The sequence below is a fragment of the Hyla sarda genome, chromosome 4 (genome assembly GCF_029499605.1).
Source record: "Hyla sarda isolate aHylSar1 chromosome 4, aHylSar1.hap1, whole genome shotgun sequence".
In the NCBI taxonomy this organism is placed as follows: Eukaryota; Metazoa; Chordata; class Amphibia; order Anura; family Hylidae; genus Hyla; species Hyla sarda.
Window position 1 is genome coordinate 293,946,982 of NC_079192.1, and position 23,464 is coordinate 293,970,445.

The 23,464-nt window shown below is 40.4% G+C and overlaps 1 protein-coding gene across 7 annotated transcripts in view; it reads left to right on the top strand.

The window, feature by feature from the left end:
- Window positions 1–23,464, top strand: part of LOC130369371 (uncharacterized) — a 367,785-nt gene that overhangs the window by 50,883 nt on the left and 293,438 nt on the right. For 4 of the 7 annotated variants that reach the window (XM_056574542.1, XM_056574543.1, XM_056574548.1 and 1 more), the window contains 2 exons: window positions 3,311–3,437; window positions 7,232–7,303. The gene's annotated coding sequence lies outside the window, so the exon portion shown is untranslated. The remainder of the gene's footprint in view (window positions 1–3,310; window positions 3,438–7,231; window positions 7,304–23,464) is intronic. The other 3 variants (XM_056574545.1, XM_056574544.1, XM_056574549.1) reach the window with 1 other exon arrangement.

Genomic DNA, 23,464 nt, shown 5'->3' on the forward strand with positions numbered 1-23,464 from the left:
GGATTTGTCACTCAGGCATCTTGCTTTGTTGGATGTATGTTAAGCCTCAAAGGACAATTGAATTACATGCAAAGTCATATAACTGCGTAGAAGTGAAAAACAGCATAAGCACCAATCCTTAACACCTAAAAACCTAAAATAGGTTTTGTATGTTTACTTCTTCTCTGTAAAAGGAAGATTAAATCTGATCACCTATCTGCAGGTTAGGCGATAAATATCTGAATTATTGGGGTCTGACCACTGGGACACCAGTAAGTGGAGCAACAATGTGCATACTCGACCACTGTTCTATTCACTTGCTTTGGGACTATAGGCTGTACACACATATCTTTGACATAGGCATGGAGCAGCAAGAACCCCAGTCCTCGGGATTGGTTGGGGTGCCAGTGTTAACATACGAAATCTATTGACAAACTTTTTTGGCTTGGTCAATAATAATCCCTTCCCCAGCGATTTTATTTTAATCTTTGCCTTCTTCCCCTCCCCTAGCGAATTTTGTCATCTCATCTTCTAAGAGCCGTAACTCTTTTATTTTTCCACATACAGAACCACATAAAGAGTTATTTTCAGGAACCAATTGTACTTTGTCAAGATGCCCTTTTTTCTTTTTTTTACCATAAAATGTACTGGGAAAAAAGATTGTGTAGGCTGAAATTGAAAAAAATTGTTTTTACACCTTTTAAGGGGTACTCCGCTGGAAAACATTTTTTTTTTTTAATGAACAGGTGCCAGAAAGTGAAACAGATTTGTAAATTACTTCTATTTAAAAAGCCTAATCCTTCCAGTACTTATCAGCTGTAGTATGCTTCACAGGAAGTTCTTTTCTTTTTAAATTTCCTTTCTGTCTGACCACAGTGCTCTCTGCTGGCACCTTTTGTCCATGTCAGGAACTGTCCAGAGCAGGATAGGTTTGCTATGAGAATTTGCTCCTACCCTGGACAGTTCCTAAAATGGAGAGGTGTCAGCAGAGAGCACTGTGGTCAGAGAGAAAGGAAATTCAAAAAGAAAAGAAATTCCTCTGTAGTATGAAACAGCTGATAGTACTGGAAGGATTAAGATTCTTAAATAGAAGTGGAGTACCCCTTTAACTTTGCAGAATAAAGACATTGGGGGAGATTTATCAAAACCTGTCCAGGGGAAAAGTTGCTGAGTTGCCCAAAGCAACCAATCAGATCACTTATTTCATTTTTCAGAGGCCTTTTCAAAACTGAAAGAAGTGATCTGAGTGGTTGCTATGGGCAACTCAGCAACTTTTCCCCTGGAGAGGTATTTTATAAATTTCCCCCATTTTCTTTATGCTGCAGATCAGTTTGATTCCAATGATACCTAATTTATCTAGGTATATCATTTTTGTTAATTTTTACTGCTTTTTAATAATTTTTTTTTAACTTTTTTGTCTTCAGAGCTGTATCATGGTAAATTTTTGTGCTTTGACCTGTTATTTTCATCAGTACTATTTTGGTGTTGATAGGGCTATTTGATCACTTTTTTCTAACACTCTTTCTAGGATGTGACCAAATTTGTGATTCCTGCATTTGGTATTTTTTTTTTCGTTAACACCACTAATGTGAGATCATTAACATTATATTTTGATAGTTGGGACATTTTTTGCACATGACCATACCAAATATGTTTGGGTTTTTTGTTTAGACCCTGTTATTTGAAAAATAGGGTAGTTTTATTTTATTTTTTTACATTTTAATTAAAAAAATTATAATAATTTTTATTTACACATTTTAGTCTCCCAAATGGACTTTTTAAAATAAATATTTATTAGTACAATCAGCCAGAGGCAGATGATACAAGCAGATATGCAATGACAGGCATGGAGGCTTTCAAAAGACTGTTCTGGTAACTGATCAGCACCTTGTGATTGTGTTGTGGGGACGCCTTTGTGCCTATTGGCCCCCTGACTGCTGTCCTACCTGTCAGTTTACACTCTGCATGGCACGATCATTGCTGAGCACTGTATGGAGATGGGTAACGTGCAGGAATTTGACTAGTCCAGTGCCGGCAGTTGCAGGCAGGTGTCGGCTGTATGATAAAGCCGACACCCACTGCATGTAGAGCTAGCTAAGCTCCTGAGCTTGTTATATATTTAATGACTGTCGAGTATTGTAAAAAGCTATATTGGTGGTCATTAAAGGGGTACGCCTCCCCTAGACATCTTATCCCCTATCCAAGGATACTATGTCTGATCGCAGAGGTCCTGCCGCTGGGGACCCCCACAATCTCTCCTACAGCCCCTAGTTATCTGCAGCACAGAGCCAAAGTTTGCTCCGTGCCTGATGACTTGGATACAGGGGCCAATGGTTCATAATGCCTCCCCCTCCCAGAGACTTGCATTAAGGTGTGGGGCATGATGTCACGACAGGGCAGGGCCGTGACATCACGAATCGCTGGCCCCTGTATCATGAGTCATCAGGCACGGAGTAAACTTTGGCTCTGTGCTGCAGATGACTAGGGGCTGCAGGAGAGATTGTGGGGGTCCCCAGCGGCAGGACCTCTGCGATCAGACATCGTATCCTTGATAAGATGTCTAGGGGTGGAGTGCCCCTTTAAGTAGTTAAAGGGAACCTGTCATCACATTCATGCTGCTTGAACCAATAGTCATTGGGTGATCCCTAAAGGCTTCTTCTTTCCCTGCTGGTCTTCATAAGTACCGCGGGCTGACCGATTGCGCCACTGGAGCTTTGCATTTTCCTTGCTGGTCTTGATTGATAGATTCATCCATATACCGGAATGTGGACTAATTTAGCAATTAAAGTTGGTGGAGTAGGGAAAAGCCACCAGGGACCACCCCAATGACTCATGGTTCATTGATTACAGGTTCCCTTTAAAGATACTGTGCATGTAATCTTATGTCCACCTTTGGGGGTTTTGTAGGCAATGGGTGTAGGTACAGATATAAGAAAAAACATTTTTGTAATTGTATTGTAGACCTTACAACACAAAATATTATAGTCTCTTAATACCGCATTATATTCTGTCCTTAGAGAAACCAAAACAATTTCAGCCTTGGGTAGTAAATAATTTTCAGGTTAGATTGGAGGCTTGGGATACAGAAATACATTCATATTGTATTACCTAAGACCTCTTGATCTGCAATGTTCTGTGTCTCCTACCTCTTCAGAGCCAAGCAGTTCATGGCTTGCTGATAACATCTCAGGCAGTTGCAGAGCACACATCATTGAGATGCATTCTGTGCAGCCAATTCAATTAGAGGCAGCATCCTATTCCCCTGTTTACATTAAAAATAAGACCCCGGCTACCGTACATGTCCTCATGTAATTTCTTTCTAATCTTGCAGGCAGGCAGATACGCTCTGATCCTGACCTTTTCAGCTTGGGGTATCCAGTTTCAAACTCATTAGAGGGAACAGAAGTAGCTGGAAGATATAAGGAGCAGGAGCAGCTTTTCTTCGTACACCTGATTCAGTAGGTGGCTCCATTCATTTATCGGAATACACTCAAAAGCGTGTGTTTGCGTATAAGAAACAAAAAGCATTAACCCTGTATTGCATCACCTGTCTGCACTTGCATGTTAACCAAGACATCCATGACTAAAAAGCATTGTGCTCCAATTCATTAAAGCCACTCTTGTTTTTTTAGCATGCAAGCTGCCTCGTTTTGTCCCTAGTCGGGCTTAGCGGTATTTGTCATTAACACCACACTTAGCGCTGCCTCTTCTTTCTTATGAAAAGAGGTCAGTGCGTCTGCATTTTGGTAGAACTGTGTACCTTCAGACCACATGTAGCCCCTTGTGAATTTCCAGGGGTACTCGATTAAGCTTTCAATATGCAATTACTGCCAAACAAGTTAATTGCATTTAGAAGCTTCCAAAATTCTCTTGTTTAATTTGCTCCCATTGATAAACCTGCATTATTCTGCTAAATGTGAACAGTTGTTAATGAAAGCCTAATGCCCGATTCATTGGAAAATCAAGTTAATGACTTGCTTGCAATGAATATCTGAGCTCCTTCTTACTTTGAAGTATGTTTTCTCTTGATGTTTACAATAGCTTTTCAGAGATGAAGTGATCCCACCTGTATTCTGGTCAGTCTTTACAGCTCCGCTTTCTTCATATATTTTGACTGTTTTAGAGGCGGGCCTAGGACAAAGTTGGCCGAAGTTTACTTACATGCTTTTCAGAAACATGACGCTAGTGAGCTGTGCTATGGAATAAACAATGCCGTCCTTTGTTGCTGAACCATCTTCTTATAAATGAAATGTAGACATGCTGACAATCCTCTGTTGGGTTAACGCAGAATATATTTCTGTTCAGTTGTATATTTAGTGACCAGTGTTGCACATGATATCAGGTGTTATATATATGTTGTGAATGATAATACCAGCAGAAGAAAAGCAAACAGCGGAATGATAGTGATGAGTTTATCCCATCTTAGCAGTCATATGAGATACATGTAGATTCTGAAGATCTGAGTTTTATGATGTCAAGAGTATAGGGTGAGAGTAGTGTAGAATTTTTGGACTTTTTATTCTATTGTGGTCTTGGCTGAAGCTGTGGACATAGGGGTATATTTATCAAAGGATTTATGTTTTTTTTCCACTTAACATTGGCACAATACTTTGCATCTTCTCCACTGTCATTTTTACAACTTTCTCAAAATCACACAGTCCTGTGTGTGATTTTAACTTTAGTCAGTAATTAATCATTTGCGCCAATCGATCTTTGGCGCAATTTTGTGGTTTTTTTTGGCGCAAATCACCGCCAAGAAATTTTGCACATGGAAAACACACTTAGCAATGTCAGAAAATGTATAGGTATCTGTCACGATCACACCCTATCGGTCCAGCTACAACGCTAGAGAGAGTGTGATGGTGCAAGGGTTAAAGCTGCCAGACCTCTGGGTATCCATTACTAGTTCCAGCAAGTCACCAAATTAACCCTTAGATAAACGTGTTTCCACCAGAGCTGCCTTCAGAAAGGTGAGCTCATATATTTAGAGATCAAAGACCAGAGCTGATTAATTAAACATTTAATCTGATAACAGTTATCACAGTGCTGACTATATAAAAATGCAGAAAACAAATGACATACAGTTACAAAAATATATAAAAGCGTTTTGCAAGACAAGTTCGGAAACAAAAGATGAAGTTCTTACAGCATGATGGTATCAGTCCATGAGAGTGAGAGTCCAGCTGTTCTTAGGATGGTCTTGTCAGCTTTGGGCACAGCCTTGAACAACCTGAGTCTAGCATTGTTTTAAATATCATATCTGCTTTCTTGGGAGGGAGACTCCATTCCCCCCTCCCCTCTGATCCCACCAGGGGGTCTTCTCTCTTCCTGGCCCCTGATCTGTTTGATTATAAAATGGGACCAGAGTGCATAACTTCAACAAAGCCTTTGACTTCAAAGGAGATGTAAACAAACAGCCAGACCCCCAATAAAATGCAATACACAAACCCACAGTCTGAATGACCTCTCACCCATGGCTTGGATAATACATCACACAGTTATAACTATAATACACATATAGGATTTTAATAATCAGGCCTTGGGCCTGACAGTGTCAAAATACATAAAAAAAATTTTTTGTGAAAGCAGCGACGCCTCCAGGGCTGCTCAATACTATCTTGCGACATAGTTGTCTCTGAGGAACCTTCACCCTCCGTTGAGCCAGCATTGGACATGGCCACACAGGTTCAGGAAAGATAAGCAGTGGTCTCCAACCTGCGGACCTCCAGATGTTGCAAAACTACAACTCCCAGCATGCCCAGACAGCCAACGGCTGTCCGGGCATGCTGGGAATTGTAGTTTTGCAACATCTGGAGGTCCGCAGGTTGAAGACCACTGCACTAAAGTAACCCAAAAAAATAATAATACTCAAGTTGAAAATAAAATCCATTTCACATGGTGGCTATAAACCCCACAAAAGAAAATAACACGTCGCTTGCTGATATACTGCAGGAGGGACTCCGAAATGGCTGCTCTACAGGGTAAAATACGCTGTCCTCTGTGGCGGTAAGTTCTGTGTAAAGGCGCTGTGAACAGCTGAATTCAACATTGGCGCCAAAATTACTAACAACTTGCACCAAATGATAAATTTGGTGCATGTCCACTAAAGCCAAGGTTAAAAAAAAGGGTAAAAAGAAACTGTCAACAGGCAAAATTGATAACTACCCCCATAGAGAAGATGCTATAAATGCATGATCCTACATGTGACCCCAAACAACCTCTACATTTGATATTGCAGAAGAGAGAGGAACCTCTGTTTGGAGTCCAGAGCATCCCACACATTTCAATAAATCTTCAAAATAGCATCATAGAGGTCTGGATTTACACTGTCACTGTGTACTGACTCAGCCTGCCTTAGCCTCTTGGGAGCGCTGTGCAGGTCAGAGACATGCACGTGACATCAGATCATATATAGCCTGCTTGACCTGTGCCCCCTATCCTGCATGAGACATCCTTATGAAGGACCGCGGTCATGCTACGTAGGTGGGCGGAGCTACACAATCATGTCTGCGAAGCTGAGACTCTCTGTGGTGCTCAGTGCAGAGTGTTTCTTAGGCTATGTTCACATGCCAGAATTTCTGCATGGAATTCTGCATGAATTTATAGACAATACACTTCAATGGGATTCTGCTGTCCCATTCGCACTGCAGAATTTCTGAATTCAATTGAAGGAAATTGGCTATGAATTCATGCAGAATTCCATGCAGAAATCCTGCAGTGTAAACATAGCCTTAGAGCGCCTTGTTAGAGCAAGAGCACCTTTACATTTGGCCCACAAGCATCATGTTCGGTGTACTGGCTTTAGAGCCTACAAGGACCAAACATTTTAAAGTTTTAAGGTTTATTAGAAAACATTTAAAGAGACAAAAAAATGCATAAATCAGTGTATATATATATATATATATATATATATATATATATAAAGAAGAGTATACCAAAACACAAGCTGTAGAGGGTCTTCTGCTACTTGAGGGTAAGATGAGACATCTGGACAAAAGTCATATGTTACAGAAGTTATATTTCTTAGTAGAAACAAATTCTGTTTTGTGATTAGCTTCTATGGGTAAGAAATACAGTCTTTCTCTTAGTTTTGATAAATGAGACCCAATGTTTTCAGATACGTATAATGAAGGCCGCAATGTTCTTGATATTAAATATGAGCAACTATTTATGGCTCTGTACGGCACATTCATCAATGTTTTTTTAATTATATTTTTGCAAATCTAAAATTATACAATTGCTTTATTTGCAGAACCCACCCCCTCTGTATTTTAAGTTTGTAAGCAGTGCTACATTATGGGACAGAGGCGTCTACCATTATACTGTAAGTACATACAATAAACTTAGCAGAGAAATGCAACATGTTGAGGAAAATTCTTTACCTGTTTCTTCCATTGTGCATTTTCAAGCATGTCTGTGTAAAATGTGTCAGTTGCCTCCTTGATAAAGCCATGCTATAGTGGTGAAACATGAAGGGATTCCAGTCTCCAGGTCTCTATAAGGATCACTAGACAGTGGATAGGGGAGCAAGTGTGTGGCTTTGGCCATGGTAGAGCAACAACCTGTGGTGCACCACAGAACTGTGGTTCTATTATTAGTGTTCATTAACATTTAACCATGTGCATATAACCAAACACTGTACATAATATCCACATTTATCTCCTTGTGAGGAGGATACAAACAGTTGAATAAACCATGTCCCCGGTTTATGCAAAAAGCTCCTGGGATTAAAAAGTTGTGTTGAGGATAGTATCAGTAATAAACATTAAGTGGCTTATATTGGTCATAATTCCTTCATTAGTGGATGATATGAATAGTGGTGTACATTAAAAAGTACCTGTCACCAAATAAAACCTTTAATATAGTGTTCCTTGTGTAATTAGCACTTTCCCATTCACTTGGTTTTAAAATGATCAACATAAATGTTTAAAATTTTATATAAAAAACGGCCACTTGGTGGCTGTGTTCTGTTCCCTGCCACAATTAATACTGTGAGTTTGGTCTCCTCCCAGCCTGGCAGAAGTCCAAACTCAGGAAGTGTTTCTCTGCACTGAGCTTGATTGACAGCTGCACAGAAAGTGAAAGCTCCACAGATTCTCACAGAAAGCCACTCAGACTGACAGCTGAAGAGCCTCACTGATAGCAACACAGACTGAAACATGCACAGAGCCTCAGGCCTTCGATTCACTGGTGCTGCAACCATGTGAGAGCGGAAGTGGTCCTTCAGTGATGTCATGGCTGCTTATTGTGCACTATGTGAGCAAGAAGAAAGGTAAGATACACCGCTTTTTAAAGCTCAGAAATTGTTTTTAAGGGCAGGAAGGGTGTTAGGATTAGTTAGGGAACATAACCTGAGGTAGTTCAGAACAGTTTGTTTGGTGACAGGTACTTTTTAAGTGTATTGTGGACAAAAACAACTTGCTCTTCTACTGAACTAGACCAGGAACAAAAATAAGAGACCAATTGAGACTGTAGTTTTAATCTTTTGTTTTTCTACTCCCCTGATCACAATAATTTTTCTTACATTTTAAATATCATAATAAAAGTTACATTTTATTCTATTATAGACATATGATACTGGAGGATTTTTTTGGAACTCTTAATAGGGGTTCCTAGTTGTAATTGTGTAAAATGTGCATAATAAAACTTGTATAGTGCAGTGGAAAGGGTTACCATTAGTATGGTTTACAATTTTGCTTAAAATTTGCACCAATTAAATGACATAGGATAAAGTACGCTACAAAAAACATAGTGAGGTAAGTCTAGTAGGTAAATAGATATTTTTTTAAGGCTAGTTGTCCATAGAGCAGCCTATTTAAATGAGTATGTGTAACCAATCAGCACTTTCCTTGTAGACAAAATGGGAGCAATTTACTAATACTGTCTAAATCTAGGACAGTGCACACTTATCATTTGCACAATACGAAACCTTCTGCCAACGTGTGGTTTTTCTATATTCTGTGCAAAATGTATTACGCTCCGCAGGTCACTTCATACATTTGTAGAAATAACAAGAAGTCCTTGGCTAGTGCAAAACAGGATGTAAAGCTTATACACATTCCCACACCAGCTGGCCATTGGAGTACATGTGCACTCAGAGGCCCAACCAATCACGCCCCCTGGAAGCACACAAGAAAATTGATGAAAACAGCGTAGACAACATAAAAATAGTTGATTATTTTGGCGTAAGTCAATGTGCAAAGTGAAAACACACTCTGCACGCAATTTTGCAGGTACATACCAGTGGATGTCTCAGTATGGTGCACTTAGAGACTAAGATCTAATCTACGTTTAGTTTATATTTAGTTCAGACCAATTCTTTTTGGCTTGCTTTAGGCCAAAAATGTGTGCCATATTTTTGACAGCTTTGTTGCACAATGAATGACAAAGTAAGCCATGCCCCTTTCTGCCCATATGATGCATGTTTTCCAATAAACCATGCCCCTTTCCACCCATATGATGCACATTTTCCAATAAACCCATGCCCATATCCGCCAATACGATGCACATTTTCCAATAAGCCATGCCCGTTTGCTGAATGAGACACAGTTTGGGTTCTTTGTATTGCTCTTTGCCTGGTAAATGTTCCTTATTTGTTGTGTGCCACAATTCTAGTGCATTGGAAGCCAAACTTAGCCCTAGTAAATCTGGGCCAATGTCAGCCATCAGTGATCTGGCACTGAAATGAAATGCAAACCAGAAAGTTAAAGGAGAAATGTATTTGCTGCATTGAGACCTAGAGATCCTCATTAGTTCTCACACTGAAATACAGTATTATATATATACATTTTTATGGCATAGTTATTGCTGTGGTCTGCTGATGGGCTTGACAAGATGTACCACAGCAGAAACATTCCTGTGGCTTGACCTAGATGTCCACCTCACAGGTGTTTAGTGCAGCTTCACTGCCACCGATGGGGCTAGACGTAATTACCATACTGCGCCAGTGACACTGATGCATGTGTTTGCACTTTGTTAAGTAGGTTATTCAATTGACTAATCTGTCTTTGTATGCTCAACTCAGTGTATCTGTTATAATAGGGCCAAATAGATTATAAAACTGGACATTATTTTGTTTGCACAATTCATCAAAAAGTCAAAATAAAGCTATTTATGTTGCAATGCCCAACTCAAAGCAATGCTTTATCTATAGGGTACAGGGAGGAAGAGAACTGGAAGTGAAGTTCAGCTATGTAGTTGAATGTGTTGATATGCATTATATTAGAATAGAAGTTACAAGTAAACATGTCAAGTAGCTCATTACAAGTACTATTTATAAGTTACCTTAGGGCAGTGTTTCCTAACCAGGGTGCCTCCGGATGTTGCAAAAGTACAACTCCCAGCCTGCCTGGACAGCCGAAAAAAACATTTACCACCAAAAAAAAGGGTAAAAACAAATATAAATTCACCCATAGTCTTCACATTTTATAACCCCTTATTGTCTCTCATAGTAAGGATGGTTTCAGATGGCATGACCCACACCCCCTTTAGTTCTACCAAACTAATGCCATGGTGAGCTTAGTCTGGTACAATGGAACCGTATGTGTCTTTGGTTTTGTGTGCGTCACTTTTAGAAGGTGTGCCATCACACATTTGGCAAAAACTGTGCCAAAACGTGCATTTTTTGTCTCTCATTGACCGTGGGGTATGGTCACAAAAAAAAAATGTGAAGTTAAATAAAAATAAAAAAGCGCTGAAAGAAAAAACTGCTAAAAAGAAAAAAAAGAAAAGAAATGATATCACTTTTACAACTAGACAAACTTACAATGTAAGTCTATGGAATTGTCTCGATCAGAGCACGCTTCTCTACTTGCCCATTCTAATAATCGGTGGGGATCTGAACACACAGACCCTGACCGATCAAAACTTTTGACATGTCTCTAGGATATGTAAAGAGTTTTTTTTTTTAAGTGAGAGGTACACTTTAAACTGCTGAGAGCACTATGTAAAGGATGAGAAGAATAGTATAAAAATACTCCTGGTGATGTAAACATTTTTCTTAATATTTTTTAGTGTTTTATTCGTACATTGGTATTTTTGGCCTGTATGTTTCTAAGTACATGATTTTCTATATTTAATACCTTTTTAAAAGGAAATTTTATAATACCACATAATTTATCTGTCACATTATTTGGTTTTAACAGCCCTACACCAGGGACCTTCCAATCCTACCAGTGAATAGTGATAACGAGCTATTAGACAGAGACAGATTATAATGTAGAAGTCTTAGCTAGAAGATATTTTCTATGTTGCTTAGTATATTGTTCCCATTCATTCTGTCAGAGAGAAAAAACAAAACAAAAACTTTTCTGATCGATAATCCCCTAAAGCAACTAATAATACTGCACTTGATCTGGGCCCAGAGGCAAGAATACAATTTTCTGTCCTGCATAATAAGCATTAAAATGATCTGTCCTCTGATCTTATTATATCCATCCATCTTTGCCATTGTTGAATAAGTTGCATAGAAGTGTTTCATGGCACATCAATAGCATGAGTCCCAGTGTTCTGCCTACTATAGGCTGTGTCACTTTTAAATTCGCATTTTATTTTCATCACCATTCATTTACCGGTATGTCAAATTATACTGACTTTAGATTGTACTTTATATCTCTTATTACATTAATATTTTTAGGTTTCAAGGTTACATGGAAGATAAAAAAGTATATATTTTTTTTAAATATACAATAGTAATGCATCTTAATATACAAAATAATTTGGATCTAACAGTTTTGCCTGCGAGATCACCAGTAAGAGCACAACTGGTTTGACAGCCACGCTCCCACAGTAACAGCCGGATCAGACTCCCTTTGTTTTCCTCCTCTGAACTCTGCTTTTGTGAAAGTTCCTGTTTTAAAAAAGAAAGCCCCAGGCTTTATAAAAAGCCTCAAGGCTGTCCTATAACAATGTCTATTGGCCTATAACAGCTACCTGTGTATATTATCAGAAATATGCTGGTATGCTAAAGTTAAGAGTAAAGCCCTTTAATGAAACTATAAATGCATGTAATGAAATTAAAAAGAAATCTTAAAAAAGATCTAGAATAACCATTTCTATATATTTTTTTGAATTAAAGTAAAAATATACATAGTTGGTATCTATATAACTGTGTAAACACTGATACAATCAAGATAATATAGAACATGTTGGATGCTATATATGTATGTTGCATGCGTTCATCTTTTGCTGAATTTTGAAACTCTTTTTCAATCAGTTCCAGACCATCCAGTTTTTCCCCTTCATGACCAAATTGGGGGACATTTATCAAGGTATTAAGATCCTTTTTTTTTTTGCGTACAAAAGTCGCACATGCGCCTAAGCACTTTTTTGTGTGACTTTTGTGAGTAAGCAAAAAGCAATTTTCAGTTTTCACTTTGCACTGGTCAGGTATTTATGATGTGCAAAAGTCGCACGTAGGCATAAAAGTCACCAACCCCTTACAAAAAGTTGCAAGTCTGCTCCAGGTCTGTCCTGGAGTACAAAACTCCCGTACGTGAGCAAATTTAAAAAGTTGCAAAAAAGTCTCACAAAAGTCTCAGCTGCAACTTTTTGTTTTGCTTATGTGCTCCATATTTATCAACCCCATGTGTTTAGTAAGATAAATATGTAGAACATAAGCAAAACTAAAACAAAAAAATGGCTTCAGAACTTGCTTACCAAAGCAAACAATGATAAATGTCCCCCATTGAACATGGGGAGCGAGGAGTGTTTCCTTTTTGTTCAGTTAGTCAAATCATTTTTGTGTATCTTTTCTGTAAAAGATAAGACTCTTTTTTTTTTTTCTATATTGGTCATTTATTTTTACAATGTTTGTGGAAGGAAATAAATATATTTTTAATAGCCTAAATATGTAGATTTTATGTGCTTTTTATATTTTAGTTTTATATTTTTTCACTTTACTGATTTCTTTTTTTTTTTCATTTTACATATTGTGTTCCAAGTGCAATCTTGTTTTTTTTATTGCTGATTTCCTCTGTAAGGCTGGGTTCACATATGTCTGGTATCCGGCATAAGTGAACTCAGCCTAAATCTAGACGCAACTGATGATAAGTTGTCATCAGTTGTATTGCATTTGGCATCCATTGTTTTGCATAGCGGACTGGAGAAAGCAAGCAAGCTGTGTTCCCCTGTCCGGTGCCCTCCGGTGTATCCAACCATCTGGTGTCAGAATTTAGACACTGGACAATTGTGAACTGTCCCATTCAAATGAATGAGATCAGTTCTAGCTTCAGTTTCCCTCCAGTGCATGACAGAGGGAAACTTTGCCAGACGCCTGATATATGTGAACCCAGCCTTACTGATACCTGATACTTAATACTTAAAGGGGTACTCCACCCCTGGCATCTTATCCCCTATCCAAAGGATAGGGGATAAGATGTTAGATCGCCGCAGGCCCGCTGCTGGGGACCCTGGTGATCGCCGCTGCGGCACCCCGCTATCATTACTGCACAGAGCGAGTTCGCTCTGTGTGTAATCACGGGTGATACATGGGCCGGAGCAGCGTGAGGTCATGGCTCCGCCCCTCATGACATCACGGCCCGTCCCCTTAATGCAAGTCTATGGCAGTGGGCGTGACGACCGCCACGCCCCCTCCCTTGTACTGATGGGGGGCGGGCTGTATTGCGATCTCGCTCTGCGCAGTAATGATAGCTAGGTGCTGCAGCAGCGATCCCCGGGGTCCCCAGCAGCGGGACCGCGGCGATCTAACATCTTATCCCCTATCCTTTGGATAGGGGATAAGATGTCTAGGGGCGGAGTACCCCTTTAAGTTATTTAGGTCTGCTAAAGATGGCCAAACACCTTTTAATGGAATGTAAAGACAAAAAAAACGAACAAAAATGGAAGGCGCTGCCTAGTACCATTACCAGGGGTAACCAATAGTAGAAAGAGAAGGTCTCAACAGAAACTTGCTCACCTGATGGTGTTGAACTTAGAGCCCAACACCTTTTTGCACTTTGAATATAATACATGGCTGTCTCTGGCCTGTACCTGTCGAGAGGAGGGATCAGCGATGCAGGAGTTTCCAATCACAGAACATGCAGGAGCGGAGAAGAGGAGAAACAGGGGTCTTTTACAGTCATTCTACTTGATAAAGCCACGTTGGTGGCGAAACATGTCGGGGTGTGACAGTTTACATTTTAAATAGCAATTCCATTGTATTGATATAATAATTAGTAATCACAGTTGAGACATTGTACCGATTATGGCTAGTTTGCCAGATGACTAACCCGCACCTGGGGTACACAGCAGGGTGACTGGATCTATTGATCTTGTATGGAACGATCCTACAGATAAACAGAATACATATGTAAATAATTGAGTAACCACATACATAAGTAGTACTGTAGTGGATTGTTCAATCAGCTAGAATTGTTTTTTTTTATAATCAAGAGTCCATGACAATCTGGACCTGATTACTATGTAGGTGGCATTGTTCCCCATGAAAATAACTCAGAGATATATCCACTCCAAGGGATAAATCATATATTGGGGTGAACGTACCCCGATTCTGGTAGGAAGATTCTCGTAGGTACCCAGTAGTGATACTCTCCAAGACAAACATTGAGACAATTGGAATTGTGCTTTTAAATGCGTTTCTCACCTTTCTTTAGTATATTATAAAAAAAGTTAAGTTTTATTTTTTAACACATGTACTTTGGAGGTTTTCCTTAACCCTTTGGGTTAACTAATTATTAGGTTTCTATACCTCCTCATGTGTTAATAGGCCAAACATTAGTAGGTTGGTTTCAGACGTATTGATGACCCGGAGTGAGTGCGTATGCCAATTAAATAAAAAACGTGTTTATTAAATAAAATTGTAAAAATGACAACGTGTTTCCAGAGCTAGTGCTCTCTTAATCAAGTCTAACGTAGCCTATCTTCAGTGTAAAGAAAAACAAGGAATTTTGGAAGTAATGATATACCCCCCACCTCCACAGAGCCCTGATCTCAACCTTATCGAGTCTGTCTGAAATTACATGAAGAGAAAGGAGGATTTGAGCAAAACTACATCCACAAAAGATCTGTGGTTAGTTCTCAAAGATCTTATGAGCAACCTCCCTGCCAAGTTCCTTCCTAAACTATGTTCAAGTGTACCTAGAAGAATTGATGATTTTTTAACCCCTTAAGAACCAAGGACGTATGAGTACGTCCTTGGTCTCGCTCCCATGATATAACGCGGGGTCCCATGGTGACCCCGCATCATATCACGGCGGACCCGGCATCATAGTAAAGCCAGGACCCGCCTCTAATAGCGCTCGGCACTGATCGCGATGCCGCGCGCTATTAACCCTTTAGCCGCGCGCTCAAAGCGGAGCCATGCGGCTAAAAGTGAAAGTAAACGTGCCCGGCTAGCTCAGGGAGCTGTTCGGGATCGCCACGGTATAGTCGCGGCATCCCGAACAGCTGTACTACAGGAGGAAGGTCTCTTACCTTCCTTCCTGCAGTCCGATCGCCGATTGAATGCTTCAAGCCTGAGATCCAGGCTTGAGCATTCAATCGCCGAAAACCCTGATCAATGCATCCCTATGGAGATGCATTGAACACAGTTAAAGATCAGTAAATGCAATGTTATAGCCCCCTATGGGGGCTATAATATTGCAAAAGAAAAGTGTAAAAAAATCATTAACCCTTTGAATTATCCCTTCCCCCTAATAAAAGTTTGAATCACCCGGCATTTCCAATAATAAAAAAAAAACTGTGTAAATAAAAACAAAAATAAACATATGTGGTATTGCCGCATGCGGAAATGTCCGATTTAAAAAAATATACTTCTAATTAAACCACTTGGTCAATGGCGTACGCGCAAAAAAATTCCAAAGTCCAAAATAGCGTATTTTTGGTCACTTTTTATATCATGAAAAGATGAATAAAAAGCGATCAAAAAGTCAGATCAATGCAAAAATGGTACCAACAAAAACTTCAGATCACGGCGCAAAAAATGAACCCTCATAGCGCCCTGAACACGGAAAAATAAAAAGGTTATAGGGGTCAGAAGATGACAATTTTAACCTCTTAAGGACGCAGGGCGTATGGATACGCCCTGCATCCCGAGTCCTTAAGGACGCAGGGCGTATCCATACGCCCGTGGGAATTCCGGTCCCCACCGCTAGCCGGTTGGGGACCGGAGCCGGATGCCTGCTGAAATCGTTCAGCAGGCATCCCGGCATATCGCCCAGGGGGGTCATTATGCGCCCCCATGTCGGCGATCGCCGCAGATCGCTGGACAATTCAGTCCAGCGATCTGCGGCGATTCTGGGTCAATCGGGTCTCCAGTGACCCGATGACCCGGAATTACTGGCTGTTCGGGGCCGTCTCTGACGGCCCCGAACAGCCAGAGCCTGCAGGGGTGAGGTGGCACTGGTGCCACCTCACGATCGCCCTGATTCATCGGCCGGATTACCGGCCGACCAATCAGGGCGCCTGCTGCGGGTGTCACTCCCGCACCCGCTCCGCCCCTCTTCCGGAGGACGTGAGCGGGTGCGGGAAGACGACCCCGGGTGCTGGGGACCCCGATCCCCGGCGTCAATGTTGGAATCGGGGCCCCAGGAGCAGCGGCGGCGGCGAGGGACAGCCTGCGATGGAGCAGCAGCAGGAGGTGAGTTACAGCCTCCTGCTGTTGCTTAGCAACAGCTCCCAGCATGCAAAAAGGGCATGCTGGGAGCTGTAGTTATGCAACAGCAGGAGGCAGACCACCACAACTCCCAGCATTCCCTTATGGGCATGCTGGGACTTATGGTTTTGCAACAGCTGGAGGCACATTTTTTCTATGGAAAAGTGTACCTTCAGCTGTTGTATAGCTACAACTCCCAGCTTGCACAAACAGCTAAAGTGCATGCTGGGAGTTGTAGTGGTGCATCTGCTGGTTGCATAACTACAACTCCCAGCATGCCCGTTGGCTGTCGGTGACTGCTGAGAGTTGTAGTTTTGCAACAGCTGGAGGCACACTGGTTTTGAAACACTGAGTAAGGTCACAAACTCCGTGATACATAACCAGTGTGCCTACAGCTGTTGCAAAACTAAAACTCTCAGCATGTACAGTCTGTCAGCGCATGCTGGGAGTTGTAGTTTTGCAACAGCTGGATGTCCCCCCCCAATGTGAATGTACAGGGTACACTCACATGGGCGGAGGATTACAGTAAGTATCGGGCTTCAAGTTTGAGCTGCAGCAAATTTTCTGCAACAACTCAAACTGCCAGCGAGAAACTACTGTGAACCCCCGCCCGTGCGACTGTACCCTAAAAACACTACACTACACGAACACAAAAAATAAAATAAAAAGTAAAAAACACTACATATACACATACCCCTACACAGCCCCCCTCCCCTCCCCAATAAAAATGAAAAACGTCTGGTACGCCACGGTTTCCAAAACGGAGCCTCCAGCTGTTGCAAAACAACAACTCCCAGTATTGTCGGACAGCCATTGACTGACTAGGCATGCTGGGAGTTTTGAAACAGCTGGAGGCACCCTGTTTGGGAATCACTGGCATAGAATACCCCTATGTCCACCCCTATGCAATCCCTAATTTAGGCCTCAAATGCGCATGGCGCTCTCACTTTGGAGCCCTGTCGTATTTCAAGGCAACGGTTAAGGGTCACATATGGGGTATCGCCGTACTCGGGAGAAATTGGGCTTAAAATTTTGGGGGGTATTTTCTGCTTTTACCCTTTTTAAAAATGTAAAGTTTTTGGGAAAAGAAGCATTTTAGGTAAAAAAATTTTTTTTTTTTTTTTTACATATGCAATAGTCGTGAAACGCCTGTGGGGTATTAAGGTTCACTTAACCCCTTGTTACATTCCCCGAGGGCACTAGTTTCCAAAATGGTATGCCATGTGTTTTTTTTTTTGCGGTCCTGGCACCATAGGGGCTTCCTAAATGCGGCATGCCCCCAGAGCAAAATTTGCTTTCAAAAAGCCAAATGTGACTCCTTCTCTTCTGAGACCTGTAGTGCGCCAACAGAGCACTTTTCACCCCCATATGGGGTGTTTTCTGAATCGGGAGAAATTGGGCTTCAAATTTTGGGGGGTATTTTCTGCTTTAACCCTTTGTATAAATGTCAATTTTTTGGGAAACCAAGCATTTTAGGTAAATTTTTTTATTTTTATTTTACATATGCAATAGTCGTGAAACACCTGTAGGGTATTAAGGTTCACTTTACCCCTTGTTACGTTCCCCGAGGGGTCTAGTTTCCAAAATGGTATGCCATGTGTTTTTTTTTTGCTGTCCTGGCACCATAGGGGCTTCCTAAATGCGGCATGCCCCCAGAGCAAAATTTCCTTCAAAAAAGCCAAATGTGACTCCTTCTCTTGAGACCTGTAGTGCACCAGCAGAGCACTTTTCACCCCCATATGGGGTGTTTTCTGAATCGGTAGAAATTGGGCTTCAAATTTTGGGGGGTATTTTCTGCTATTACCCTTTTTAAAAATGTAAAACTTTTGGGAAACCAAACATTTTAGGTAAAAAATTATTATTTTTTTTTACATATGCAAAAGTCGTGAATCACCTGTGGGGTATTAAGGTTCACATTACCCCTTGTTATGTTCCCCAAGGGGTCTAGTTTCCAAAATGGTATGCCATGTGGGGTTTTTTGCTGTTCTGGCACCATAGGGGCTTCCTAAAGGTGACATGCCCCCCAAAAACCATTTGTCGCTCTTTCCCTTCTGAGCCCTCTACTGCGCCCGCCGAACACTTTACATAGACATATGAGGTATGTGCTTATTCGAGAGAAATTGGGTTTCAAATACAACTAAAAATTTTCTCCTTTTTACCCCTTGCAAAAATTCAAAAATTGGGTCTACAAGAACATGCGAGTGTAAAAAATGAAGATTGTGAATTTTCTCCTTCACTTTGCTGCTATTCCTGTGAAACCCGTAAAGGGTTAAAACGCTTACTGAATGTCATTTTGAATACTTTCGGGGGTGTAGTTTTTATAATGGGGTCATTTATGAGGTATTTCTAATATGAAGACCCTTCAAATCCACTTCAAACCTGAACTGGTCCCTGAAAAAAAGCGAGTTTCAAAATTTTGTGAAAAATTGGAAAATTGCTGCTGAACTTTGAAGCCCTCTGGTGTCTTCCAAAAGTAAAAACTCATCAATTTTATGATGCAAACATAAAGTGGACATATTGTATATGTGAATAAAAAAATTTTTTTTTGGGAATATCCATTTTCCTTACAAGCAGAGAGCTTCAAAGTTAGAAAAATGCAAAATTTTCAAATTTTTCATCAAATTTGGGGATTTTTCACCAAGAAAGGATGCAAGTTACCAAAAAATTTTACCACTACGTTAAAGTAGAATATGTCACGAAAAAACAATCTCGGAATCAGAATGATAACTAAAAGCATTCCAGAGTTATTAATGTTTAAAGTGACATTGGTCAGATTTGCAAAAAATGGCAAAAAGAGTCCTTAAGGTGAAAAAGGGCTCAGTCCTTAAGGGGTTAAACGTATACATTTTCCTGCATGTAGTTATGATTTTTTTTCTGAAGCAATACAAAATCAAACCTATACAAGTAGGGTATCATTTTAACCGTATGGACCTAGAGAATAAAAATGTGTCATTTTTACCGAAAAATTTACTACGTAGAAACGGAAGCTCCCAAAAGTTACAAAATGGCTGTATTTTTTAAATTTTGTCGCACAATGATTTTTTTTACCATTTTGCCGTAGATTTTTGGGTAAAATGACTGATATCATTACAAAGTAGAATTAGTGGCGCAAGAAATAAGCCATAATACAGATTTTTAGGTGCAAAATTTTAAGAGTTATGATTTTTTTAAAGTAAGGAGGAAAAAACGATAGAGCAAAAACCGAAAAACGCCCGGTCCTTAAGGGGTTAAAGGCAAATGGTTCTTCTGTTTATTCACTTATTTTCTTAATTGATAAAAAATAAACTTTTAACATTTCTATTTTTTAAAGTATTCTTATTTGGCAGGTTTGTTTTCCACATCTGCCTAACACTTTAGCACAGCGCTGTAAAATATATTAAATCGAGGAGAAATAGCTGTAATAACTGTGACAGAACTTGTTTATGGAAGACAATGAATGGGCTTTAGTTTTCTGCACATGTATCCAATAACATTAACTACCATACTTAAAGGTAAACTGAGCAGCATGTGTACTATGTACTTTATGTTTACATGATTGTCTATTGAAGTATTTGTCTTCTGTCAACAGATTCTGCTTAACTGACTGTATCAATAATAGACTAGCCACAATGTAAAAGCTAGCACTATTCATTTATTATGTAACAGTACGTGTAACTCTTGTCTTGCAAACTAATGAAGAATTGATGATAACATGTAGGCAGGTGTTTAAACACTTCTTAGAAGTCCTATACGTCATGAAGCTGTATACAATGCTGCAAAGATTCAAAATAAAGAATCTAGAACAGTTTTAGATAGTGTCATATTTTTACTTTTAAATGGGGTATTCTGATCCCGGATAACTTAATTAATTTTTGGACACATAGAGATAAATATTTTTGCAAATACAAAGTCCTGCTTCATTTGTCCCCTTGTAGACAGCTTGTTGCCTAGGTTACAGACCACCGTTACACTCTAGAAGTGATGGTAAGATGGACTGGTACACACACACACATATATATTTGTGGTGAGCCCGACCACTGCTTCTGGGGAGTAAGAGAGCAGAAATATAAGGAGAAGAAGGCAAGTTTAGTAAATGAAATTATTTGCCCTACACGTTTAACTACATTACCGTATTTATCGGGGTATACCACGCACCGGCCTATAACACACACCCTCATTTTACCAAGGATATTTGGGTAAAAAAAGTTTTTTACCCAAATATCCTTGGTAAAATGAGGGCGCGTGTGTGTGCATGTGTATACCCCGATACACTGTTTCTGACCCCACAGAAGCCCCCAGGAAAGGCAGGGGGAGAGAGGCCGTCACTGCCCGCTTCTCTCCCCCTGCCTTTCCTGGGGTCTAGAGCCCTGCTGCAGCCGCTTCTCCCCCCCTGGCTATCGGTGCTGCTGCCTTTTCTCTCTCCCTGGCTATTGCATCTCGCAGCGCATAGCAACGACGCAGGGGATGCACACCGGAGGCCTGAAGTAGCGCGGACCCAACCCCGGCAACAGGTAATTATACAACCGGGGATGGGGGAGGCAACGGGGCAGTGGCGCCGGCAATGGGTGCCGCTGCCCCTTCTCTCCCCCTGTCTGTCGGCGCCGACAATGGGGCAGCGGCACGGATAGCCAGGGGGAGGGAAGGGGCAGCGGCACCGATAGCCAGGGGGGAGAAGTGGCAGCGGCGCCGATAGCAGGGGGAGAGAAGCCGGCAGCGACGGCAGGTCTCTGCACCTGCAAAAGCTGCTGCAGTTCATTGATTTAAAAATCATTGAACTGCAGCGGCTTATCGGCGTATAACACGTACATAGACTTTAGGCCAAAAATTTTAGCCTAAAAAATGCGTGTTATACGCCGATAAATACGGTAGTTGAAATAGAAAGGCATAAACATAGTAAGATAAGGCATAAACATAGTAAGATTCTAGTCCTTATTGTTCATCATATTGTCAGGCAGGGGTACTCTGGTGGAAAACAATTTTTTTTTAAATCAACTGGTGCCAAAAAGTTACAGATTTGTAAATTACTTCTATTTATATCATGAAAAGATGAATAAAAAGCGATCAAAAAGTCAGATCAATGCAAAAATGGTACCGACAAAAAATACCAAAAAAAGGTGGTAAAAAAAAAATCTTAAAGGAGTACTCTGGAATTTTTTTTTCTTATCAACTGGCTCCAGAAAGTTAAACAGATTTGTAAATTACTTCTATTAAAAAATCTTAATCCTTCCAGTACTTATCAGCTGCTGCTGTGTGTGTATGTATATGTATGTATATATATATATATATATATATATATATATATATATATATATATATATATGCAAATATACTTCTTGACTCACCAAGCATGCTAAACAAAAACATCAGGTTCCCTGCTGGGTGTAAGGGATGTCTGCGGTGTAGTGTGCCATCAAAAATTGTTCCTACTGATAACTAAATATAAAAATGGCATTCTGTCTTCTATAGCGGTTAATACCATGCACAACTATAGCTTCCACAAGGAGATGAAAAATGGTAAAGGCATGCTGGGAATTATCAAAGAATTCAAAGTAGCATCCTCAGCATGGTGTGACCATGACCTTTTATATGGCTTTTGTGAAGATTTTAACAACATTCTGCAATTATATTTGAATGGGAAAAGTGTTCAACCACTTGGGTTTCTTTTACTGCTCCCTACAAGCCAACGGGGGTCTAAGCACTACTGAAGATATAAAAACAGTGATCCCTGATGTGTCAATCCAGTGGTGGGCATAACTGACTAATCACAAGGGTTGTAATATCACAAGGGTTGTCTACTGATTTGGCAAATGGTAAAATACCAAAAGAAGGTGGTACCAGTGTAACAGATTATAATCAAACATGAATACACATTTAAAATGCTATAAAATGCAGAAACATGTAGGCTGAAAAATACAGAGAGTAAGATGGAGGTATCCCATGGGTACTCATAGAAATGCAGTGATACAGAGGGAATAGAATATGTTATTGCACTACCCAGATAAGTAAATAGCAGCTTATAAAAATAGCAGCAAACAATTAGGCACTTAGGGAATTTGCATAATAGAAAAATTGTAATTCAAAAGAAGTTAGACCTCTGCAATATACCTGCCATGTACCCTAGTGGATACCACACACCTTCAAGCCCAATGCACGTTTCGCGTATGGGCTTCTTCAGGGCACCGGTGGATACTTTTTTGCAGTGAATAGCAACTTATTATGTGTGCCTTTTCATAAGTCGAGCACTAATTTCGCTCATGGCAGCATAATTTTGTGCAACCCTACACCATCAATGAGAACATGCAATAATGTGTCAGATGATTGACTTTGTTGAGGTACTGTGTGCACACGTATGATAAATTTTGCCCAACAGTGCATAGTATAGACGAGTAGAAACAGGGTAAAAAAAAGCGTTCTCAAGATCACAATGTCCAGTATAGTTTACATTATAGACACATAACATGTTGCACTAACCTTCTCATAAAACTACATGCCAGTGATCCCATTTACACATAAATGCTACAATTAGAGATGAGCGAATTGAAGCTGACGAACCCAAATTCATTACGAATTTCATGAAAAATTCGATTTGCAACAAATGCGAATATCACCGCGATTCTATCGCACGAATCACTTCATTAAACTCCATTTATTGCAGTCCAGGCTCCAGGGCATCTTAAATGGTGGATCCGCATGTCAGTACATGGGGCAAGGAACACTGGGAAGGCAAGGAGGGAAGGGAAGTAGGCAGGATGACCCTGAATCACATGCAGGATGCAGCCTATCAGCAGCCAGTCACCCCTGTGATGTCACAGCCCTATATATTAGGCAACCATTTTCAGGCTCGTTATTTTATTCATTACACTGCAGAGAGATGGGATGGACATCCCTGTGTGT